The 16,524-nt window shown below is 38.0% G+C and overlaps 2 protein-coding genes across 7 annotated transcripts in view; one reads left to right on the forward strand and one right to left on the reverse strand.

Annotated features, from left to right (window-relative positions):
* LOC144582151 (uncharacterized) overlaps positions 1–4,625 on the forward strand; it is a 71,106-nt gene extending 66,481 nt beyond the window's left edge. For all 3 annotated transcript variants that reach the window (XR_013534236.1, XR_013534240.1, XR_013534244.1), the window contains 2 exons: positions 2,088–2,170; positions 2,711–4,625. The gene's annotated coding sequence lies outside the window, so the exon portion shown is untranslated. The remainder of the gene's footprint in view (positions 1–2,087; positions 2,171–2,710) is intronic.
* NFIB (nuclear factor I B) overlaps positions 1–16,524 on the reverse strand; it is a 448,899-nt gene that overhangs the window by 305,586 nt on the left and 126,789 nt on the right. The window lies entirely within an intron of this gene.

The raw sequence follows: 16,524 nt of genomic DNA on the forward strand, positions 1-16,524 counted from the left end.
GTGGAATGCTACCTATATCGCCATATCTAAAGGGGAGCCCATTACAATTTACAAATTAAAAGTCAGTGGGAAAGAACATAATCTTGGCAACTGCCTCTTGGGAAATCTTACAACTGCAAGAGCGCCATGGAAGAGTGCTTTAAATACCATCGTGTTTCATCCAATCTCCTCACAATTGTATAGGAGGGCATGTGGCCAAGGCCTTGCAGAGAAAAGGCCGGGGTGCCCAAGCTTGTGATTGGCTGGGGGGCGTGATGCTAAGCGAGCCACTTAGCCTGCTCTTGCTTCATGAGGAGCACGCCACATGCTTCTTTGCACATTCTTTTAAATCCTTGTGTGGCTGGCATTTGGAAAAATATCGACTGCAACCAGAAGTCGCAATCCTGATGACAGCTCCTGAAATCTCATCTTTCTTGCAGCAACATCTACTGTCAGCTCCCCACCCCTGTTACAAGAGAGCCTTCCCCACCCAAGTTGTGCTCCAAATAGAAAGAATTTCAGATGTACATGTTTGGCTGCCTCTTCTAGAGGCCTCGACAAATATTCAGGTAGTAAATAGCCTGAGAGAAATGCTGCTGATAAAATTAGTTCAAATATTTCCCAGAAAACAAACCTGACACCACCACCATGGTACTTGATAGCTCAGCCTCAGCACTATCAAATCTTTCCAAACCCCTTTGCCTTCAAAGCCCAAATGTCCTGTTTTAAATTGCTTTTATTTTTCTCCTTTCCAAACCTGATCCTTGCCACTTCCTCCTCTCAAAAAAAGAACCATATGGTAATAGGGTAGATTGTCTAACCAGGGATTTTACATTACAAATGACTACGTTGAAGGTTAATATCCAAGGTCAGGTGTCATTAATATCTATTTGAGTTTTGTTCTTCTGGTTTATGATATCATCTCAGTCACCTCATTGATTTATAACATGGTAATCCAATACCATCATTCATTTTCCTGAAATTCTCTTCATGGCCTGGTATCAAACCCTCTCTTTCATACCCTTTTTGGTTTTGTTTGATCAGTAGCTTTATAGTCCTTGCATTTATCTCCTTCCCACAGGTCACCCTACACCTCCTGTCTAAGATTGTTTGATTGATTTTTCACCCTGTCACCTTCTCTTTTTCCGAAATCTTATTGTGGAAAAAAGAATGTTAACCCTTCTCTTGAGTATTTTACATTACTTCTCTCTCCAAAGCCAGTTCACATCTTGATTTTTAGCTAAGTATCCTCTGCAAGTACATAGGCCTGCTGATTTGTCTGTATCAAATATGAGGCATTCGCTCCAGCTTAGGTGAGGGTCTTGCACTCAAACTTCTCACATGAGCTAACAATCCTCAGGGTTCACTATGTGCTAACCACTGGGCTCAGGGTTTTGATGAATTCTCATCTGATCCTCACAAAACTCCTATGGGGGTTGGTGTCATTATTTTACCCACTCAGCAGATGAGGAAATGAACATTCAGAGAGGCTAAGGAACTTAACCAAGGTCAGGCAACATAGTAATTGGCAAACTTGGGACCCAAGCCCCACAGCCTATCTATTTCCAAACCTTGTGGATATCACTACAAACCTTATGGGTATCACTAACGTTCAAACTGCCTTCTTCTAACTATTATAGTGAAAATCTGTGGCCAGTTATTATAGATGATACAGACATCATACAGAGGGGGTTGGGAGGCCTTTGCAAAACACATATTAGCTATGAAGTTATCTCTGCATTGGCATACTTACATAAAAATATTTTTCTTGTACATCTAAAAATAAAGTTAACTTTAAAAAATTATTTGAAACATCACTTTTGTTAATATGAATAATATAGACAATTCTTAATTAGAAGTAAGGGGGAAAAAAGCCCACCAATGGCAACTCAGAGATCACCATAGTTAACATTTACATATTGTTCTTGCCATTTTTCTGAGTATGAGCACAATTTATGCATTTGTAATCTTCTGCAAATCACTTCCTCATAGGTATTTTCTACTTTCATGGTTGTCATCATTTCTAATATGGGATCAGAGACACAGTGGAATCTCTCTTTTTTTTTTTTTTTTTTTTTTTTTTGAGACAGTCTTTCTCTGTTACCCAGGCTGGAGTGCAGTGGTACAATCTCTGCTCACTGAAACCTCTATCTCCTGCGTTCAAGTGTCTCCTGAGCAGCTAGGGTTACAGGTATGTTCCTCCACAGCAGCCAATTCCATATGTTTAGTAGAGACAGGGTTTCACCATGTTGCCCAGGCTGGTCTCAAACTCTTGACCTCAGGTGATCTACCTGCCTTGGCCTCTGAAAGTGCTGGATTACAGATGTGTGACACAGTGGAATTTTGATAAATATGCTGACTAATTAGATGAAATCTAGTTATTCATTAATAATTTCCTTAAGTTTTTGAGTATATATTATGTACACTTGTTCAAAATTTAAATGTAGAGAAATATATGTAGCAAACATCTGCCTCCTATTCCTGACTCATAAGTATACCTTCCTCTCCAGAGCTTGAAAACCCAAGCTCACAACTATCTTAGTACCCACTTCTTAGGAGCATATACTTGGATGATTTTGTTTCTTAAATTCTGAACCCAAGAGAACAGAGTCCGGCGAGAAACTCTGCCCCTAGCAAAGGTCCAACTTCTGAGTTCCTGTCTCCTACCTTAGCACTCTAGGTCCTCCAGTGAGTGACACACCCTTCTAAAGAGCCCTATCTTACCTTACAGGACTCAAGAATGGATCATGATATCATGCACCACAATAATTCCCACATTATTTAAGAGATGCACATAAAGGGGGGGAGAAATATTTTTATCATGGATTCTCATAGAGTAATTCATGAGACCCCATAGGGGACAAAATCAGTGTTATTATTTCTCCTTGAAGCCAATGGAATCTCTTCACTATTTGCCAGTGTTTAAAGTTCAGTATAATGAATGTTAGTGCTTCTGTTTTTATATGTTTGTTAGATTTTATCGACAAAGTACCAACCCAGAAGAAGACAACCTTGGAGACTGAAGAGGAATATTTTTAAATGTAGAGATTCTCAAAGTTCATTCCACAGAATATTGGTTCCTTGTTGTTTTATTAGGTGCTCCATAGCAAAGGAGGGTTCCACAGACCAATATGTTTAGAAAATGCTCATTAAAGGAAAGTTGGTTGTGTTTTTAATTGCAAGACTTAACAGAACTTTTAATATCACACTGTACACTCTGAAATTTTAAGAGGAGAAAAAAATGTAAAATGAAATTGGCCACAGAATGCTTTTCAAGGACTAGGGTTCCACAGAGCAAACTTTGGGAAACAATGTGAGATTCTGACAGCTTTCCAGGTGTATGACTTGGGGTTAGGTGACTAATTGTTCATCACTGTGTGTCAGTTTAATCAAGTAATTAAGTAACTAATGTGAACAAATTATTTTTTTATATTAGCTTTTGCCAGTAACTATTAGAAGCAGATGTAGAAGACCTGTGTAATCTTGGGTTCAGATGAGTGTTCTTTTCAATCTTGCTACATTGCTTTAGAGTAGCAAGCACAGTGACATCATATGTACTAGAATATTATTACCATGTAACCATGAGCCTCACATTTCTTCACTTGAAACACAACTAAAAAATAAAAACTTTTAAGAAAAGTGACTCTAAAATAAAGTTAAATGTAAGCCAGATATTGGAGTAAAATATTTGCAATGCATATAACCAACACAATATTAGTATCCAGAATATAGACAGTCATTACAAATCAGTGAGAAAAACACACAACTCAATGGAAAAATGTGAAAAGGATAGAAATTGAGGATTTATAAGCTACAGACATATGCCAGTAAACATAAGGAAAGACTCTCTAACTTATTAGAAAAATGCAAATTAAGACAAGATATCATTTTACATCTATTAGACTAGCAAAAAATTTTCCAGTCTGACAATGTAGGCATGGGGATTGCTACAATAATTCTTAGAATAATTTAGCAATTATTTAGAATAACTTACAGAGTTAAGTGTGCTTACTCTACAACACAGGATGGCTGCTTCTAAGTATGTTTCTTGGGGCAGTGTTTTCCACTTTTTCCCCATTATGACACCCATAGAGAAGGATAATATTCATAGAGCACACTGGAGTAAGCTGAGGAGGCTGCTCACAGCAGGAGGAGACCCATTGAGGGGCTGTAGTCACCTCAGGTCCCACTTGGCTTCCCTGAGGGCTGAGGCACTCCACATCTTCTACCCAATTGTGAGGCACTGCTTTACAGAATTGTATATAAGTTCTTCCCTAGAGAAGCTTGTTTCTGTGTGCTCAACAAGACATGCACAAAAATGTCCACCATACTATGTTTATCATACCAAAAGCCAAGCAAAACAAAATGAGAAAAACAACTTAGATGCCCATAAGTAAGGGAATGCATGCAAATATTATAGGATACTACAGTTAAAATTAATGAGCTTGAATTACAAGGATGAGTTGTAAAAACATAATGTTGAATAAGAGAAGCAAAATGTAGGCAGGTGTGGTGATATGCACCTATAGTCTCAGCCACATGGGGGAGGCTGAGGTAGGAGGATTAATTGAACCTGGGAGGTTGAGGCTGCAGTAAGCTGTGATCACGCTGCTGCATTACAGCCTGAGCAACAGAATGAGACAAAAGAGAGAAAGAGAAAGAGAAAAATGGAGAAAGGGAGAAAGAGAGAAAAAAGAAAGAAGAGAAAGAAAGAAGGAGGGAAGAGAGAGGAAGGAAGGAAGGGAGGGAGGGAGGGAGGGAGGGAGGGAGGGAGGGAGGGAGGGAGGGAAGGAGAGAAAAATGTAAAAGAATATATGTACTATGATACTATGTACGCACAATTTTAAAACAATCAAAAGTGTATATACCTAGATAGTAAACATATAAAAATTATGAATGGGGAGGATATGACCAACTTCTAGATAGCAATTATCTCTGGAAATGGAGGAGAGGCAATGGGATTTGACGGTGGATGAGAAAGTCTAAGGATATTTATGATATTATATTTCTTGAAAAACAAAAATAAAACAAATGTGACAATAAGTTTATGTGTTCAATCTAGGTAGTAAATACATCATTTTTAAATATATTTTCACTATTTGTGTATTTGAAATGCTTTGTAATGTAAAAAAAAAAGGAACAACTAGATCGATGGTTTCAAGGCTGGATGTACATTAGAATTAAAAGGAAGGTTTAAAAAATTTTCATGCTGGGGCTGTGTCAAAAACCAATTAAATCAGAAACTTAAGGGTTGGCACCTGGACATGTATATTGTTTAAAAGCTTCCCCAGTGATCCTAGTGTGTAGTTTAGGATAAAGACCTGCTGAATTCAATGATCTCAAAGCTGTCTTTCAAACATTTTCTGTTCCTAAACATTTTAATTGCAGTGTCTTCATATGGCTTCATGTGAACACAATTGTGTGAAACATGAAGTCAGGCCCTGTTAATATTCACTGAGAACTTTGCTTCTATCAAAACCAGTTATCTTTTCCTGGTGCTCATGATTCTTTTGTTTTTTAGCATCACATGTTTCTCCTCTCCCATTTGAGTTGTTGTTCATCCCTCCCCCTTCCTCCTCCCACCTTTCTGAGTCCATCCCAACAAGCAATTCATCCAAGCACCACAAACTTAAGCTCTGAGTCATTCATATGCATTGCTTTTGAACATATTAAATAGATCCATATGCTTATCTACACTAAGATATAGATTTTTCCTTCAGAAAATAGAATACAAAAAATCATTCCAATGTGTACACTTTAAATATTTTAAGCAGGCATCTAAAATGAAGGCAAAATTAAAAGTAACTTGGACCAGAATTTTGAACATTAAAACATTACAGCAAATTTGTAAAACATAAACCAAATATATAGATGTCTACTTTATATCCAAAAAAGTTACTCTTTCCCTGCCATACACACAGACAACTCTCATAATGGGTCCACCTCAATCCGAGTTGGATCACAAGCAGAACAGTAATAAATGTGGCCTTTCTCAACATTTCCACCCCCAAAGACTCTTTATTATCCTTCCCAACTTCAAAAATTTCTATGACATCATCATCAACCAATCAGAGCTTCTAATGGTTTGAAATAACTGATGTAGCCAGACACATTGAGTTGATATAGAATCAAAGAAATGTGACATTCTCCTTAGTCTGGGCAGTTGTGTCATGGATAAACATATGATTTCCATTAGATTTCTCAAAACATGGAAAAATCGCTCTCAGACCTTAACACTACCTTTGAAGATACTTATTTTAGATTAGAACCACTAACTAAAGTGCCATTGTCTTAAATAAACCCTACCAAAATCTGATCTCAGGGATAGTAAGAAAAGGAATGCTGAAATACAATGCATGTCAACAGACCAGGAAAACTTCAGCATTTCTTAAAGTTTATTGGAAAGCAGACTGATGCCCCAAAAGGAAAAATATAGGTAAGAAACCATGCCACAGTTATAACAACAGGCAGATCTGAGTTTTATCTGGATTCTACAGCTCTATAAGGCATGACCTTGGGCAGATTACTTTACCATTCTAAGCTTCAATTTCCTTGTATATAAAATGGAGAAAATAAAAATACTTCCATACCTGATCCTTAGATCTTGATTTTTAATACCATTCTCTAACAAAAGGAGCCAGGACTCCTTGAAGAAATAGCTAATTTCAAGACTGGGCAAGGAATATACAAGAGGAGCCTGAAACATCTTGCAATGCCAGAAAGTAAGGAAACGCTACAAAAATTGATATGTCAAAGGAACGTAAGAGTAAACTAAAAGAGCCTCAATGGATAAAGTTGTGATAATTTGAATTTTTAAAACTTTGTACCAGATGCAATAGACTGAATTTTTGTATCCTCCAAATATTCATATGTTGAAAACTAATTCCCTATGTGATAGTATTTGGAGGTGAAGCCTTTGGAAGATTATTAGTTTTTAAGAGTGGTGCCCTCATGAATGGGATTAGTGCCCTTTTAAAACAGACCCTAGAGAGCTCCCTTGCTCTTTCTGCCATGTGGGAACACTATGAGAAGATGGCCATCTATGAACAAAGAAGTGGGCCCTCACCACACTTAAAATCTGCTGGCACATTGATATGGGGCTTCTTGGCCTCCAGAAAGAACTCTAAGAAATAGATTTCTGTTGTTTAGAAGCCACCTTGTCTATGGTATTCTATTACAATAGCCTAAACAGACTAAGACTTTGGATTATAACCAAAAGTGGATACAAAATTTCTTGAATTCATACTGATAAAACAAAATGATTGAATATACAAAGAAATTGGCGGGGTGGGGGACACATTTCACATACAGAAGAATATCAATTTATACAGATACTTTCCCCTCAAAGAGGTGGAATATAACTCCTACCCCTTAAGCCTGGGCTGTGCTTAGACATTTTCTTTTAAAGAATAAAGTATAGAGAGAAGAGAGCAGGAGAGTAACTTTTCAGTGGAGAAACCTGACAAATACTACCTAGTTATTGGTTCAAACTCAATATTATCAGTGATAAATCATGGTGGTAGTAGGAATCCTTGATATGATGTGATGGGCACTTTTTCTCTGTGGTCTTGTTAGAGTAGGTAGTTAGGCAGACATGACCAGTACAGGAGAGAGGCCCCCTTCCAGGAATGTCAGGTGACCATTAGGTGATGGTCAGGCAGTTGTTAAACTGTCTCTCTAAAATAATAGTTCGTCAGAGCCAGTGCCAGGGAAAGGCGGTCTCCCAATAGATAGGAAACACCTGAAGCTGGTAATCAGCAGCTTCCTGATAAGATCTCAGGAGTTGGGTGAGCAGGCTCAAGCATATGCACTAAGAGGCAAGTTGGCAGTTTGACTGAAATATGACTTTCCTCCAGGAACTATTATCTAGTAAGGAAAAATGCCTAGAGTAGAGCAGGAATACAACTTCAGTAAACACACTGTGCATGTGGCCCATCCAAAGTGTTGGCAGGCCACTGTGCACGTGGACAGGCCACCTCAAGGGAAGAATCAGGGGAGAAAAAACACAAATCCTGGAACCATGCCAATGTTTAAAACCAGGACTGAACAGGGCTCTGAGATCTCCCAAGTTACCTACTTTGCCCTCTTCCAAGTGTACTTTGCTTCCTTTCACTCCTGCTCTAAAACTTTTTAATAAACACTCACTCAATTCTGCTCCAAGACTGGCCTCAATCCCTCCATCTACCTTACACCTACTTCTGGCCCTCAGTTGAATTCTTTCCTCCAAGGAAACAAGAATCGAGTTTGCTGAAGATCCAGGTGGATTCACAGCTGGTAACAGGCTTCCCCCCAAGAACCCATCACCCAGTATAATCATGAGAAAAATTAAATTAAGAAACATTCTACACAATAATTGACCAATATACATCAGAGCTTGCAAGGTTATCCAAAGCAAGGAAAGTCTGAGAAACTGCCACTGCCAAGAGGAGCCAAAGAAGACATAATGACTAAATATAATGTGGCATCCTGGATGTGATTCTGGGACAAAAAGAGGATATTAGGTAAAAAAAAAAAAAAAAAAAAAAAAAAGAAGAAGAAGAAGAAATTTGAATCTGGTATGGACTTCAGGTAATCATTATTTATCAACATTTGTTTCTGAATTGTGAGAAAATGTACCATACTAAAGTAAGATGTTTATAATCAGGACAACAGAATGGAGGGCAAACCTTTATATTATCTTTACAGCTTTATATAAGTCTAAAACTATTCTAACATAAAAAGATCATAGACTGGGCACAGTGGCTCAGGCCTATCCCAGAACTTTGGGAGGCCAAGGCTGGTGGATTGCTTGAACCCAGGAGTTTGAGACCAACCTGCGCAACATGGAGAAACCCTGTCTGTACAAAAATTTAAAAAATTAGCCAGGTGTGGTGGCGGGCACCTGTAGTCCCAGCTACTCAGGAGGCTGAGGTGGAAGGATCGACTGAACCCAGGAGGCTGAGGCTACATTGAGCTGTGATTGTGCCACTACATGATCACAAGATGGCAGAGAAAGACCTTGTTTCAAAAAAAAAAAAAATTATTAAGAAAACTGGTTATCTCACAGGGTGATTATGAGGATTAAACACCAAATTTAAAGCATTTAGCACAGGGCTTGGCACATAGTACATGCTAATTCCTGATGACTATAATTGGTTAGCATTATTAACCAAGGGTAATGCATGAGCTGCTTAGCAATCCATCTCAAAAGCAGAATACTCATATTACTCTCATATTACTTGGGGAGCATGAAGAAAGATCCGATAACTTCCACCACCTTAAGTGTTTATTCATGTGTTTAAAAATCAATGATCTTGGGAATCCTATCATTGTTATTTTTGCTGGGCAAGTCTATTTTCATCACCATCATTTTTCCAGCATTATTCTGTATTTAAGGTAAAACTTCAAGGAATGAATTGCATTATGCCGGTGGATTATTAAACTCTTTTACCTTTCTATGTAGAGCTGGGTAATGTTCCTTCTAACAACTTTCTTTCAATACTGTCTCCTTAGCCAACAAATTTAACTTGTAGTCATTTGATCAGAAATGTGCTGTATATCCTCCCAGTGCACTGGAACATCTTTGTCACACCACAACATTGGCTATGGCCTAAAAAAATACATTTCACCATCTGGTGTTTGCTCACCACAATATCTCCATGTCTGGTTCCTACTTATACGTGCTTTCCTTCTATTTCATACATTAAGCCTCTTTGACCCTTCCCCCCAACTCAAATTAGAAGTTGTGTCACCCTCTTCTGAGTGCTTAATTCAAATTTGCTGTTGAGTACTGGAAGCACAGTCATGTACTGAAGGTTTCTGCAGGGATTCTGTGTAATCTCTCCCAGTTTGTCAACTCCCTCTGGGCTAAAGCCAACTCCTGCTCCACCTGGTAACCTTTTCCACATTTAGCACTGAGTCCAGCACATCTAGGGCTCCCAGTAAACATTTATTGAAGTGATGCTAATTTGGATGCCATCCAAAAAAGTAACTGAAGCACTCAAATGAGCTTGCCTACCAGGAGGATTTATCTCACTTAGCAGAGCACTCCAGAATAGGCTTTACTGAGTTGCCTGCAGAGACCATTTCCAAGAACTGATAATAAAATAAAAATAAAAATAAAAATAAATACCACTAGTGACTGCCTTATTTTCCTATTGGTTTGTTTTTGTATAATTATAATTCTTCTGCTTTTTTATCAGAGTCAGTCATCTTTTCTTTTTCTTATTAATGCCAGTTACAGTATTTTTGGCAAATTAACAAATATAGAAATGGTTACACCCAATGTGTTCCTTTTCTGTAAGGTCATGAAAAAGATTGCTAAATCAGACAAATGGGGAAGATAAGACTTTTATCATCTGTTCACCCACCTACTCATCCATCTATGTATCTATTAACTTATCCATCCTACTTCAATAGTCGTTTACAGATGTCTACCACATGCTAGGTATTACCCAAGGTACTGCAGATGCAGGGTGAACAAGAAAGGCCTAGCCCTCAAAGAGGTCACAATCTAGTGGAGGAAAACTGACAAATAAATAAATAGTAAAAATGCAACATAACAAGTGCTATTATAAGGGTAACATAGGATAGACACTCTAGCTGGACACATATGCTCATAGAGTAACAATTCTTGAGCCAAAACAAACAAACCCAAATATTATTAGTCTGTACTCACACTGCTGATAAAGACATACCTGAGACTGGGTAATCTATAAAGGAAAGAGGTTTAATGTATTCACAGTTCCACATGGCTGGGGAGGTGTCATAATCAGGGTGGAAGGCAAAATAGAGGCAAAGGCATGTCTTACATGGTGGCAGGCAAGAAAGCTTGTGCAGGGAGCTCCCACTTATAAAACCATCAGATCTTAGAAGACATTTTCACTACCATGAGAACAGTATGGGGAAAACGCCCCATGATTCAATTATCTCCACCTGTCCCTGATCTTGACACATGGGGATTATTACAGATCAAGGTTATACTAGGGTGGGGACACAGCCAAATCATGTCACCAATCATGGGTTGGTTCACAGATTTCTTCAAATGGCTTCCATGTCTTGTAGAGGACTTGGAAGACTGGGAGTGAAGCCTTGCCTCTGACATTTCCTAACTCTGATCATAAGCAAGTCACTGAACTGCCCTATGTCTCAGCTGCCTTCTCTGTACAGCAGTATAACTGCAGTCTTTGTTTAAAAGTTCCTGACATGGGAGATGTGTGTAAATTCTAAAGGGCTCTTAGAATATAATTAATTAGTAAATTAATTTCAATTACTATTATATTATTCACAAGGCAAAGAAAAATATTTTTCTCTTACAACCTCCTCTGGTCCAATCTCTGCAAGAATTGGAAATTTTTGGTAGAACCATTTTTTTATCTTAATCTATTTAGTCGAGCTCTACTTTTCTGCTTCTACTAGCCTGGTGTCTGGTGGCTTCCTCAGACCCCTGGGTGCTGAGATGTCAGTGTATGCTGTGACAGAGCACCCAGCAGATCGACTTTAAGCCTCCGTATGTGTGCTAGCTACCCCATCGCCGCTCAGAACAGGAGTCCCAGACTGCAGGTTTGGATGCTGTGATTTTTTAGAACTCAGTTTTTTAGTATAGTCAGATAGTCACTCATATTTGGGGACAGCCAAAAAAAAAAAAAAAAACTAATAAAATAATCAAGTGATGTGACATCTTAAAGAAGAAAGTTTATATCTGGTTTGAAAAAGATAGTAGTGATGGAGGGGGCGGTAGGGAGACGGGCAATAGTCTCCCAGTACGATCTCTGAGAGCTGGCAGGGGCTTTGCTGCCTGGATGAATTCAAAGTAAACAGGCCTATAGGACATGAAGCCACATGTTTTTCTCGTGAGCCCCACAAATATAAAGCTCCCTTAATCCATACCAGAATAAAACGGAAATGTAAGCCGGCCCTGATCTGCATGCAGCATGACCTCTTCCACCACCTTACAGCTCACTCATTCTCCAACCTACTGGTCGCCTTGCCACGCTAATTTCATCTCCTAAAATATCCTTCCTTATCCCTCCCGGTCCCCACCCTCATATTCTTTTGACTTTTTTTTTTTTTTTTTTTTTTTGCCACCCAAACAGCATCCCAGAATGCCTCATTTGGTGACATCACAGATAGCCATGGGTTGCTTCTGGTGTCCCATCTGTTCCTGCAGGCCTTGCCTCAGTGCGGGTGAGATATGAAGGGAGTGTTCCGTTGAGGCTGGGGTGGGGGTGGGGATGGGGATCGGGTCTTTGAAGCTGTTTTCTATCAGGGCACTGCAGCTGTCAGTGTTGGCTGCGGAAGCCAGTGATTGTCCTTGTAGCTCCCTGTTGCCGGCAGTGCACTGTGCTTGCGGATATTAATTGGGCTTTCATTATGTGAATGTACCCAGAGGCTTTTACAGCCGATTCCTATATCTATATTGATTTATTAAAAATGCCAATAAATAACAGCTCTCTCAAAGCAGCTTTTAATGTATTTGATAATTAGTTGGTTTATGGTTTTTTCTCCATTTTTCTTCCCTTTTTTTTTGTTTTACACATCACAGTATAATAGATTACAGAGTCTTTGGGACAATGAACAGGCACATTGGCTAAATCACCTTATTACAGTTCCATATAGTTGAAAAGAGGCTTAATGCTAAATTATCAGATCCCAACCATTGTGGAAATCAAGAAAGAATAATGCTCTAACGACTGTGGCGCCTCTGTGCCACTCATTGTCCCAGGAGCTATTGGCACGCCTCCCATGGGAGCTCTCCATTGAGTCAGCAGTCCTCTGAAATGAACAGTGGGGCCCAAATTCAGGCAGGGAGGAAGTCTCTTTACTTTTTGGTGTATTCTAGGTTATGAGATATCTTAGGACCTGGGCTTTGGGAGGAAAAAAACCCTTATATTGCATTTGTGTGTAACTGTGGGCAAAATTATGCTTTAGCACACCCCAAATTCAGCATGTCACAGGATACTTCAGCACCGAAGATACCATATATTATCCCCGCAAAAGTGGAGATGAAAGGAGAAATTGCTCATTTGTTTCATTTCACTGAAACTTTCCAAAGGAAGAAAAGATGTTCATTAAAAGTTAAGAGTGATACAGCTGTGCTGAACTCCCAAGGAAAGTATCATTGTCACAGGAGCCTGACTGTGACCCAGCATAATTCTCTGCAGCAGTATCTAAGGTTGCTGTGGTCTTTTGAGCCATGAACGGTATTGAAAAGAAGAGAAGTGCCCCAAGAATGTGGGGATGCAGATGGATTTGGAAGGACCATTGCTATAGCCTGCATGCCATGACTTTATAGGAAGTAAATATAATTTTGATTTTAAAAACAAAGTAGGATAAGAGATCCTAATGAAGCTCTTCCTCTCGGTTCTAGGAAGATGGGTTGAACTTTATTTCTTTATAATAAATGATTTATGTCTAATTCTCTCTTTCTCCCTCTTTCTATGTCTGACTCTTTCTTTCTCACTCTTCCCTCTTTAAATGAAAGCCCACTGATATTAGATGGGAAATAATGGAAATATAGAACAAATGAGAAAAACCAAAACTGAACCTTAACGAAATTGCTGTTGTCATGTTCAACTATAGGTTGTTTCTGCAGTGTTACATATGGTTATTTCCAACACAGTCTCTGAGTAAAACAAGCCAACAGTGTTTCAGGTAAATAAGCAAAGATAACTGTCTATTTGTGCCATCAGACAAATTCTTCTTGAATGGCTTCATGTAGTTAACAGTTCAGTGATGACAATGAAACTTTGGGTAGCAAAGATGATAACTAAGTGCTAATTTTGGAGAAAACAATTCATATTTCTGACTTCTGAGTGATCTAAAAATATGCAATATGACACTTCTCTTTATAAATTCTAAATTGGGTAGAGAATAAAGGTAACTATTCAGAAATTCTTCACAAGTCTTTATCTGGCCAAAAACAAAGGACCCAGGGTCATTTAAAAAAAAATTACATTCCTATTCAAGACCATATGAAGCCATGTTATTACTTTGTACCAATATTCAATTTCAACTTAATAAGGAAATAAAAAGATAGCCAGCAATATCAGGCCAAACCTTTATCCTACTGGAGTGTTCTGACATAGTAGTTATACAAACACACCTTTATTAATTAAGGTTTGTGAATAAGGAAGAAATAATATTCCATTCAGAATGTCACAAAGAAGATATAATGGGTATGTGCTACTTTTCATAGAACCAAGATAAAACAGAAAAGTGACACATTGGAAGAAATGGCACCATACTGTCATTCTGGTTTTCTCATGTTGCCTGGGTGGTTTCCTCAGCAATATGACATTTGTAGTAATGGCCTCCATTCATTTAGTGCCCACTATGTTCCAGGCTCCATGTAACATGCTTGCATAATATGAATGTTTCCCATACTACTGAGTTACATTCTTGGAAATGTCAAAGACCAATGACTGCTTATTTATTTTTGATAACGGCTGAGAGTGGGGTAAAATAGTAGAGTGATGGGAAAAAAAAAAGATACTTATCTTCACACCATGGATTATTTCTCAGTTTTCAGTTTAATTTCTCTCTTGGCTAACCTTGCAACAATTTAGGGCCAATGGGAAGGGAATTAACTCGAGAATACCTGTGCTGCTTCTCCCTGAAACATCTACAATTTTTCCTCCAGTCTCTGTATTCTTTCTGGTACCATTTCCAAATAATCCTTATGCCAGTGCTTTTCAGTTCATCTCAGTAGTCATTCTACATTGTAAAACCAGCCCTGTAACAGGAGAGACCTTCTCTAGAGCAGCCATAGTTGCTGAACCCCAGATTGGACACATTGTCTAAGAAGTTGGGACCTCTTTGAAAGAAAAGCTGGTTAAACTTGTGAAATTTAGACTCTCACAGAAAATCTAAAATCTAGAGTTGACATTCTTTTAGGGATCCCAGGGTTACATTTCAGAACTGCACAGCAGACAACCCAAAAGTCTACAGACACCGGGAATCTTTCCACACTCTGAACAGATTCCCGACAAGAAGTCTGTGGGCTCTGCTTCTCCCAGTTGTGGGTTTTAGAATGTTTGCTCCAGGTCACTAAGAATAAGTACCTTAGCAAACTCAGCTTCATAGGCATGAACAGGTAGAGGGTCCGTAGAGTTTGAGGGTGACTGATGGATCTTTATGGAGCAAAGCAAGCTGTTAAAAACAAAATAGAATAAGAACAAAGGGGTCCTGTACACTAGAGGAGTTTACTCCACTAACAATCTTGCTCCAACACGTGAATCTTTTGGATCAGTGTCAGCTCAACAGTGATATTCTATAAAGTCTTTAGTGTAGGCATTTGATCATCTAGACCTGTACTGCCCAATATAGTAGCCACTAGCTACAGATGACCACTGAGTACTTATAATGCGGCTAGCAGGAATTGAGACGTGCTATAAATGCAAGCTACATGGGGATTTCAAAGACGTAGGATACATAAAAAAGAACACAAAATATATCATGTACAATTTTTTATATTGATTACATAGTACTTTAGATGTATATTATTGGAATTAATTTTACCTCTTCACTTTTAGAAATATAGCCACCAGCAAATTTTAAATTACAGGTGTGACTCTTCTTTAAGGCTCACATTATATATTTCCATTGAACAGTACTGGTCTAGATAGTTGGATGAAATAACAGGGCACGATATTATAGGCCAAGACAGCAAGTCTTCTAAAATTACCTTTGCTTTGTTCTTAATTTTGCAGCTGACATTAACACAGGAATTCTAAATACAGTATAAAAAGATGTTTTACATGCATACTTTTTTTGGTATAAATGTATTTTATTAGCAAGTGTTTTTCTTAGTTAAAAATAGGCACAAATGTATAAGCAATTAAAATAACAGCTTGAAATACAAAATTACAAATACTCTTTGGTTTTTAATTTTTAACATTCCAAAGAATTATAAATAATGATTGATTGGTCTCCCTGTCCCCAGAAGAGTATTAAAATAAGTTTATTTAGATTAGATTTAAAAATTCTTGAAAGCCAGACATCATGTTCAAGTGAAAAAAAAAAAAAGTCAGAATTAGGCATCTGGTTATAATAGGCTTTACTTTGAAAGGAATAAAATACTGTAATATTCAGTGAGAGTTGTTTAAGAGTCGCATATATATTCCAGGTTGTATTGCTATTCTTAATAAATCAAGAACGTTCTTGTTGTTTGAATTAAGCAACTTGGTAAATAAGTATGTAACATTTAACTTGAGCAACAGAGTATTGCCCAAAGGTACTCGTGTCCCTGGCCATCTCACAATGTTCAGATTCTTTTATACCATGTTGAAATCATTTTACATGACAATTTTACCTTGGAGTGCGTAACAGCTAATCTGCTGTAACAAACAATACTAGATCAAAGGCAAAAACACACATTTTTCTTCACTAGCAAGTCCTGGAGTTTAAAATTTCAATAGCAACTTTAAAGCATGCCTTCATAATAAATAGTATATTACAAATAGCAGAATGCATTATAAACAGTAGCTTTATATTCTGTTTGCTGAAAATCATTCCATATGCACTTATGATAAATTACTTAATCTTTAAACATAAAATATTTTAACT

This window comes from Callithrix jacchus, chromosome 1, assembly GCF_049354715.1.
Source record: "Callithrix jacchus isolate 240 chromosome 1, calJac240_pri, whole genome shotgun sequence".
Lineage (NCBI taxonomy): Eukaryota > Metazoa > Chordata > Mammalia > Primates > Cebidae > Callithrix > Callithrix jacchus.